General features: G+C 43.8%; 2 non-coding genes across 2 annotated transcripts; one reads left to right on the plus strand and one right to left on the minus strand.

Moving 5' to 3' along the window:
• Positions 1-8,451: 8,451 nt before the first annotated feature.
• trnav-cac (transfer RNA valine (anticodon CAC)) lies at positions 8,452-8,524 on the minus strand. Its single transcript has one exon. It is a non-coding gene; the product is annotated as a tRNA-Val (tRNA).
• A 721-nt stretch (positions 8,525-9,245) lies between these two features.
• On the plus strand, positions 9,246-9,318 carry trnak-cuu (transfer RNA lysine (anticodon CUU)). The gene has a single exon. It is a non-coding gene; the product is annotated as a tRNA-Lys (tRNA).
• Positions 9,319-9,404: the final 86 nt, after the last annotated feature.

Consider the following 9,404-nt stretch of genomic DNA (forward strand, 5'->3'; position numbering starts at 1 on the left):
GCCCCTTCTTATCGTACAGAGTAGTTGCATCCCTATAGTCCTTCTCGCTGCCTCAGATCAGCTGACCGGCTGCTTCTGGAGATACTGAGGGCTAGGCTGAGACTTAGGGTGGACAGGGCTTTTGCTGTGGGGGCTCCAAAGTTGTGGAATTCATTGCCCCTCTATATTAGGCAGGCCCCCCTCATTGTCCGTTTTTAAAGTGTATTTGGAAACTCATCTGTACCTTTTGGCATTTGACCCGGTATGAGGCTTTGTTTTGCTGAGGATTTTTGTTTTATGATGGGTGGTTGTTTAACTGTAATTTTGTTTTATTATTGTGTTTTGTGTTAAGCACTTTGGTCAGCTGTTGCTGTTAAATGTGCTATATAAATAAAGTTGATGATGATGATGATATTCGTTATTAGGATGAAAGTGTATTAGCAACCATAATGCTGGGCTGTCATTTCTAAAATGATGCTCGGTGTACCTAAAAGTATCTTCCAGTCGCATCGCCAGCAGACAGCACAATAAATGAATGAGGTAAATCACAATGCTTTATCTTTTTGCTGCCCTCTACAGTTATTACCTGATGTGACTACAAATACCCACTGCTACCGCAGCCTCCATCAGCTCCACCACAGCTACAGCCTCCACCTGGTCCCGAGTGGGTTGGCCAGTGCGCCAATGCTGCCTCTGTTTCTAATCCTGCACAAGTCAACTGGACCACCGTCAATGCCTCCACCTGGTCCCGAGCTGCAGCAACCTCCAACTGGTCCCGAGCGGGTCAGCCGGTGCGGCAATCACCGCCTTCTGCCTCCGTTCCTGCTCCCCCGTGGATCGCCAAGGGCAATGCCCTGCTGGGGTCGCTGAATTCGACACCACCTCTGTTCCTGCTTTCCAGTGGGTTGACACCGCTGCCTCCGTCCCTGGTCCTGTGGGGGTTGATGTCAGTGTCACAGATGTCGCCTCGGTCCCATCATCTATCCTGCAAGTCAGCACCTCCTCAGTCTTGCCAGTCTCCATTCTGCCGGCTTCCTCTCAGCATCCTGTCAGGCGCCATGGATGTCCTCCCTACCAGCTCTCTTTCAGGCACCATGGACGTCCTCCTGACCGGCCACCTCCTCAGCACCCTGGTTGACGCCCCAAGCAGCCTTTTCTGCACTCCTCTGTCGGGTTCCAAGACCATCCTCCGGAGCAGCCTCCTGCCAGGTCCTGTGGCTGCTTTCCTGAACAGCCTCCTCGAATGCCCACCTGGTTCAGAGGACGTCCACCCGAGCAGTCCCTCCAATGGCCTGTTCGGACACTAGACTGACCATCCCCTAGGGAGGCTACATGCTAACCCACACAGGCTCCCTAGTCTCTTCCTTACAAACGCCAGGTCACTAACCATCAAAATGGACGAGATTCAGCTGCGGATCATCTCACGAAGGATGGACAGCTGTGTGGCGATTATAACTGAAACCTGGTTGGATGGTAACATCCCGGACGCTGCAGGGGAGCTGGAGGGACACTCCTTGTTTCGAGCAAACAGGACTACAGCATCTGCTAAACAAAGAGGCGGAGGTCTGGTGCTGTATATCCACAACTTCTGGTGCACAGCTACGAGCATCATTGGAACACACTGCTCCCCGACTTGGAATATCTGGCAGTGAAATGCAGACCTTTTAAAATGGTGAGAGAGATTTGCTCAATCCTGATTGTAGCTAAATAACACTAAATTAGCGTTGGAGGAGCTGTACTGCCTGATCAGCAGGTAGATGAATGCAAACCCAGAAGCGGCTGATTGTGGTTGGAGACTTTAAGTGTGTGGATTTAAAGCAGTGTTTTCCAAATTCTGCAAATTCATCTGTACATCTCCCTCAGCTCAAGGAACAGCACCAGCCTCTCATCCTGCAGCTACACCAGGTGAGCTCCACCCTGAGGAGGATCAGCACCAAAAAAGCCACAGGACCAGACAGGGTGTCAGGCCAGGTTTTGAAGCTATGTGCTGACCAACTGGCAGGAGTTTTCCTGGACATTTTTAACTTCTCCCTGCATCTTGCACTTATGTTAGGATGCTATTTGTTGACTTCAGTTTGGCATTTACCAGTGTAATCCCAGACAAACTGGCACTGAAACTGCCCAATCTGGGAATGCCTGCAATGATGTGTGATTGGATTAAAGACTTTCTCAGTAACAGGCCTCAAGTGGTGAGAATCAGAAGCTGCACATCATCTACAGTGACCCTGAACACAGGCACACCACAGGGCTGTGTGCTCAGCCCAGTTCTCTTCACTCTGTTTACCCATGACTGTTATGCCATTCACCCTACAAATACAGTTGTGAAGTTTGCAAATGACACCACCATAATGGGTCTCATCTCAGATAATGATGAGACTCACTACAGAGAGGAGATCCAGCACCTGACAAGGTGGTGTTCAGATAACAATCTTGTCCTGAACACCAACAAGACTAAGGAAGTCATTGTGGATTATAGGAGGTCCAGGAAGACAAAACATGCTCCTCTTCTCATACATGGGGAGGTGGTGGAGCAAGTGGATAACATCAAGTTCCTGGGCATCCACATCACATCTGACCTGACCTGGTCTCTGACCACATCCTACCTGGTGAAGAAAGCCTAGCAAAGGCTCTTCTTCCTCAGGAAGCTGAAACGTACTGGTGTCTCCTCCTAGCAGTGACGTGCGGTCAGGGGAGGCAGGTGAAGCAGAGCCTCCCCTGTCAATCTTGAAAAAAAAAAAGTTAACCATAAAATATAACAAATGTTAATATTTGTCGGCTGGGGTGTGTTGTAGGCCCTTTTGCCGTTCGAATTCGATGTTGAAGGAATTTTTTTCAATAAAGAATAGCAGAATTTCCATATGTTCCGTTCAAATACATGGAAGAGATGCGCGATGAGGCAGCACTTTGCTGTGCCTCTCAGTAGATCGTGTAATCCTCACAAACTGTATGCGATGCAAATAGTGTGTCGCTGTCCCTCTATATATCGCAAATAAAATGCTTTCAAACACTCTGATTATATGCTCTGCCTTGCCATAATCTGGATAATGTATAAAATGTAGTTGTGTAACGTGTTTAGGCTCGCAGATTAACCATAAAACCCAGTAAAAAAGTTACTCGGTGAGGCAAACAGTACGTTTGCCTCAAGGCAGAGGGCGCTAGTGAGCCCACAGATTCTTGCACTACCTACAATCTTCTTCGTGCTTGTTTATAGAACCTTGCTCACCTTTAATCCCCTAAGCTCCGCCCCATACCAACAGTGACGACTACTCACATGACACACACATAACCATATTTAACGACCCTAGAAATGGCGCAATGTTTGAATCTACAAATCGGCAAAGACAACAAAACACTCATCCCAGCAACTACACGACAGTATACTGTGTATATACTGTAGTGACCTCCGGCACGGAGGAGAGGAGCAAATGCTAACTGCTGCTAGCTAGCGGGGTGCTAGCTCCTACGATAAGCCTAACACTGTGGTGACCGGGCTCTGTGCACCGTGCAGCTTTACAATCCCTCAAGGATCACACCTCCACAGCCGCTCGCAAACTTCTACAGAACAACAGTAGAGAGCATCCTCTGTCAGTGTGGTACGGGAGCTGCACTGCACAGGACAGAAAGGACTTGACCTGGGCGCTGAAAACAGCTCAGGACATTGTAGGGAGTCCTCTTCTGGATCTAGACTCACTATACAATGACCAGATCCAGAGGAGGGCTGGACAGATTGCTGCAGACCCCACCCACCCGGGCAACAGTCTGTTTGTGCCTCTTCCCTCCAGGAAAAGATACAGGAACATAAAGACTAAAACAAACAGACTGAGACACAGCTTCTTCCCCAGAGCTGTGAAATCAATCACCCCCCTAACCCCCAGTCACACACATAACCTCCCCCCTATGGACAGTTACAGACAGAATACTGGACCTCTGCAGACATACACCCATGCTCACAACTCTTCCTAAAGACTGAATTTGCACTGAGCTGCACCTTAAAATGTTACTACACTCTTTTGCTGCTAACATGCTGCTGACCTGATTAGGTCCCATACATCCCTTTTTATTTGTTCATATTTTTATATTGACTTATACAATTGTGTGTTATGTAAATAATGTCTTTTAAACCAAGGCCTGCCAGAAAAGTTTTTTTGTTGTGCTATGCATAATGACAATAAAGATTCTTGACTTGACTTGACTTGACTTGACTTGACTCTTGCAGAAACTCCTGGCCATCCCCCAGAGCCGCCACTCCTGTTTCCGGCCTGGCCCTTAGTTCGCTCCCTGGATCAGCTGTGATTTCCAGTAGGTGCTGAAGACCTGTCTTACCTGACCTATCTGGTTCTCGGGGGTTGTCCCCTGGGTGGCAATGCCCCCTCCTTTGGGGTGGGCACTCCCTTGGACTTGATGTCTTGTGTTTGGTTTCTTTTTGGACTTTGTTTTGGACTACCTTTCGGTTTTTGCACATCATTATACTATTTTCAGAAAGCAAAATGAGGCCTTCAAAGAAAAGAACACAGTCCCTACAGTCGAACACACTGGAGGCTCACTGATGTGTTGGGATTGCTTTGCTACTTCAGGCAATGGATGTCTTGACTGTGTATATGACATTATGAAATCTGAAGACTACCAATTAATTCTGGGGTGCAATGTAGGGCCCAGTGTCAGAAGGTTAGGTCTTACAGCAGGACAATGACCTGGACTTCAAAAAGCACCACAAATGGTTTCAGACAATGAGCTGGAGAGTTCTGGTGTGACCAGCAATGAGACCAGATCTAAATACCATAGAGCACTTGAGGAGAGATCTCAAAACAGCAGCTTGGAGAAGGAGCCCTTCAAATCTGAGCCACCTGGAGCAGTTGGCAAAAGAAGAGTGGTCCAGAATTCCAGTAGAGAGGTGGAAGAAACTGATCGATGTTTACAGGAAGTGATTGACTTCAGTTATTTTGTCCAAAGGGTGTGCTACCAAAAATTAAGTTGCAGGTGTCAGTAATTCTTTCCAGTCCATAGTTAGAGGTCTGTGTGGAATGCATCAGATTTGGCTGTTTTCTCAGCTTCTTTGTGTTGTTCCAGTGCAAACAAGATAAATAAACACAGGAATACCAAGGAATTTGTAACTGCAACAATTTTCTTTTCCATGATATTGTGTACAGTACATCATACACGTACTTGTCTTTGTACATGATCTCAAATGGAAAAATTCTACATTTAAAATTTGAATATCATCAGTGCAAGCAAACTAAATATCTTTAAAAATAGCCCATTGAAATAGAACAATCTGTAAAGTAGAAATTCATTTTTACTCTAATCACAGGCCATAACCTGTGATTAGATACAAAACAATAGAAGATCTGTAAAAACAGTCTGTTTTAAGGGGTCAGAGATCAAAAACACTGGGAAACATAGATTATCAATACACATAGATGTACTTAAAAAAACAACTAAAACACTGGAAAATATAATATAAATGTAAACAAGCATATCATTCATAGAAAGTACAGGGTGCAAGATAAAGTATGTGACAAATATTGTATTTGTAATAGGTTTTTGACACAGCAATTTTATATTACAATGTTAAGTAGTTTGTTAACTTGTGTAAACTAGCTTGCACTGCCACCTGCTGTCACCTTATGAACACCACCAAGGAATGATTTTTGTTGTGAATTGGTGCTATACAAAAACAATTGAATTTATCTGAATCTCTACCACGACCATTTGTTCAGAAGTTAAAAATGTAATGCTATCAAATATCATCTGAAAAATAATATAATATATACAGAGATAATGTTTTAATGAAAGCACAATGCTACCAAAAGAACATAGGAAAAGCACTGTAAAAAACATTTCTTTCAGCAAAAAAACGGGAAAAAACAGATTTAAGGGCATTATGGTATATGAATGAATTCAATTTCATGACATATTTATAGCCCATCCCTCATTACAAGACACCCTTACATCATATATCAATGATATTACTTTTCTTCCTATAAGCAAATACCTTCCAGCAGGCTGGTCATGTAGCAGTTCAAACAGTTCAGATGAAAAGGTGTAGAAAAATAAAGAAAAAAAAACATATCATAATCCTTCTAAATTATACATTGCCATAATCACATCATCATCCCACTCCCTAACAATATAAAGTTTTCTTCCTGTGCTCCCAAACATTCCTTAAATAAGAAGGTAATTTAAATTCCTGTTTGTCAAACAACCACTTAAATCAATGTGAGTTTACACCTTTTGAATACTTTTTTGCTCAAAGATACAATATAAATTTTCTGCAGCTGGTAAAACTCTTCAAACCCAAATATACAACACATGTTATTTATATCTGCTATCCAAGGCCCTTTTTGTTGTATGTTTCATTAAAATATTTGTATGGCTTGCCTAGTATCAGCCATATCATTTGACTTATTCCATAACCTGACAGTATCACCCTTCCATCAAACTTCACAAGGCTCCCATCCCATATCTCCTGTGATTGCAAGGGTTGTAGGAAACCTATGAGCACCCAGAAAATACCGGCTGGCACAATTGTATACAGTTTCACTCTTTGGGTACCTCTCATGACCCCACCCTCACACCTATAATCAAGAACTGGACATTCTCCTGCCTGAAAAAGTTCAGTGCAGATAAGGGAAAGAATATCCCTAGCTAATTTGATTTTTCCCATAACTCCCCCAGTGCCCTGCCTGCAGACCGTGACTGCTGATGTACCATGGTTGTGGCCTTGGGCTGTTCGGGTTGTGTTGATGGCTTGGTGCATTGCTTTTTCCCCTCCAGCCTGAACCACCTGTCAACAGAGGATGCTGTGTTTTCCTGAATTGGATTGCTGTCTAGATTCTGTAACCAGTTGAGGTAATTGCTACTTATTCTTCGGAACAGTTAGGGTTATTTTTGATGTTTCTTATTTTGTTTGTTTCTTTAACTTTTCTTTTTTTGTTGTTTTCTTTTTGATAATGTGTATTGTATCAAGCTACTAAAGCAGCTTAGCCAGCTGTAGATGACTGTAGTTGGTTATAACCTATAAAATCTCCTGAGATATTGTGTATAGCCCTAATTGTCTGAACTGCTGGAATAAAAGGTGGTTTAACGTGCCCATTATAATGGCTTTATGTTGCTTCCCTGACCCCTAGACTCCACCTAGGTTGTAACAGCCATATATAATATACAGTATATTTGCTGAGAAACTACTCTCTTTACAGTAATGTAATGGTAACTGTGATATGATGCATGATACATATTGGATTGGGACAATATAGATTTGAGAGAGAATTCAACGGATTATTTCAAATAGGAAAAAGATGGTCTGCTAACACACTGACTTTCCATATGAAAAGAGAAGTGCAGTAGTAACACAGAGATTATGTCTTAGTGAAAGCATAATGCTAGCGAAAGAACATTTTGGAAACAATGTCAAAAGCAGGTCATAATACCATAGCAGGTCATTTCACTTTATATTTCACTTGTTTTACGTGGCATTCATGTGGACAGCAAAGTAAGAATTTCATTGTACAGGGAAACACATTTCCTAACTGTGCATATAACAAATAAACACTTTGACCCTTTGATAGTAAGCAGAAAAAATTTAGAAAACATCAACTGGACTTGGTTTTAGGTAGAAGATGTTTCACCCCTCATCCAAGAGGCTTCATCAGTGCTATCTGACACCACAATATCCCAGTCAACTTTAAGCCAGAGAACACCCTGCAGCAGAGACTGGTCCACCCGAAGAATAAACCACACAGACGCAAACAGAGTGATGTGGTGTATGCAATTAAGTGTAGCCAGAAGTGTAACGACTTGTACATTAGTGAAAATAAGCAGCCGCTGCACAAATGCATGGCCCAACACAGGAGGGCCAACCCTGGTGGACCAAACTCAGCAGTCCACCTCCACCTGACGAATGAGCTGAAACATCTTCTGCCTAAAACCAAATCGAGTAAATTTTTTTCTACATTTTAAAGTGTATTACCTGTCCCTAGGCTAGTGGTTAAGGCACAGTGCTATCAGTGCTGTGGTCAGGGTTGCGTCAGGAAGGGCATCTGGTGTAAAACACATGCCAAATATCAACATGCGAGTCGTCAGTGTGACGATTCACTGTGGTGACCCATAAACAAAAAAAGCTGAAAGAGACTTTCTTTCTTTTCAAGGGTATTACCCTGCAATTGCTGGGAAACAATCATATGTTGTATGGCAAAAGTCTTAACAGGAATGCTGGATCAAGCAAACCCACAATTATTGAACGCATTTGGCAAAGGTGCATGCGGCAAACCAGACAGAAGGTGGGGGTTTGACCCCCACATAGGGCGCAAAACTTTGCAGAGACACTATTATAGCTGTGTGCCAGAAATAACATCGCAAACCGTTGGCGTGCACCATTTTGCATTGATATGCAAAATAGACACTGTTCCTAAATGGTCTATAACATGCTAAAATGCAGCTTTGAGAAGATATAAGAAGGTTTCAAATGAGAAATGTTGTTTCTGGCTGGTTTCGACCCAGGGACCTTTTGCGTGTGAGGCAAACGTGATAACCGCTACACTACAGAAACTGGAATAGTGGACAAAGCAAACCCACACTTAATGCATGCATGTGGCAATGATGCATGGGGCAATGGTGCATTTGGCTGTTGGATCTTGCCTGAATAAATAGCCACAGTAAGCTTTGCTTCAGTTATAATGCTATCACTGCTCATCCTCCTTGGGAAACCTCATGCCAGAGGACCTGAGAGGAGACTGCGGCAACCTCGGAATCAGGAGCAGTGTTGTGGAGTCCGTGCTGACTGTGGAAAAGTAGGCCAGTTCTGTAGGGTTCAGGAGAGTTTGGCTCTCCACATGGTCTTTGAATTGGGCACGCACTTTTTTCATGTGGATGTCAACAATAATATTTTCAAGTTCTCATAATAATCACTTTATTTCGCAAAATATGTCACACACACAAGGAATTTGTTTCTGGTACAGAACTGAGGCAGCCATCTGCAGCGCCAACTTGGGCTTCAGTGTCTTGCTCAAGGACACCCCAGAACTACACATCCCTGGGTGGGCTCAAACCACCAAGCTGTCAGTTAACAGCCTAGCACCCGAAGCGATTGCGTTGCAGAGACACCACTATGCGGCAATGGCCGGGACTAACATATGTTTGCCTCATTTTTTATCTTTAGATTACGCCAATGCTGATACAGCCCATTAACCAGGCTATCGAATTGAGACATTTTTTGTCAAAGTTTGAAAAAACAGATCTTTTCAGTTTTGAAAAAGCCCGGTTAGCAGCTTGCCCGGTTAGCTCAGTCGGTAGAGCATGAGACTCTTAATCACAGGGTCGTGGGTTGGACCCCCACATCGGGCGCAAAGCTTTGCAGAGACAGTATTATAGCTGTGTGCCGGAAATTATATCGCAACCTGCTGCTGCACACTAGTGACTAAGAATGGGCA

This window comes from Monopterus albus, unplaced genomic scaffold (assembly GCF_001952655.1).
Source record: "Monopterus albus unplaced genomic scaffold, M_albus_1.0 scaffold169.1, whole genome shotgun sequence".
In the NCBI taxonomy this organism is placed as follows: domain Eukaryota; kingdom Metazoa; phylum Chordata; class Actinopteri; order Synbranchiformes; family Synbranchidae; genus Monopterus; species Monopterus albus.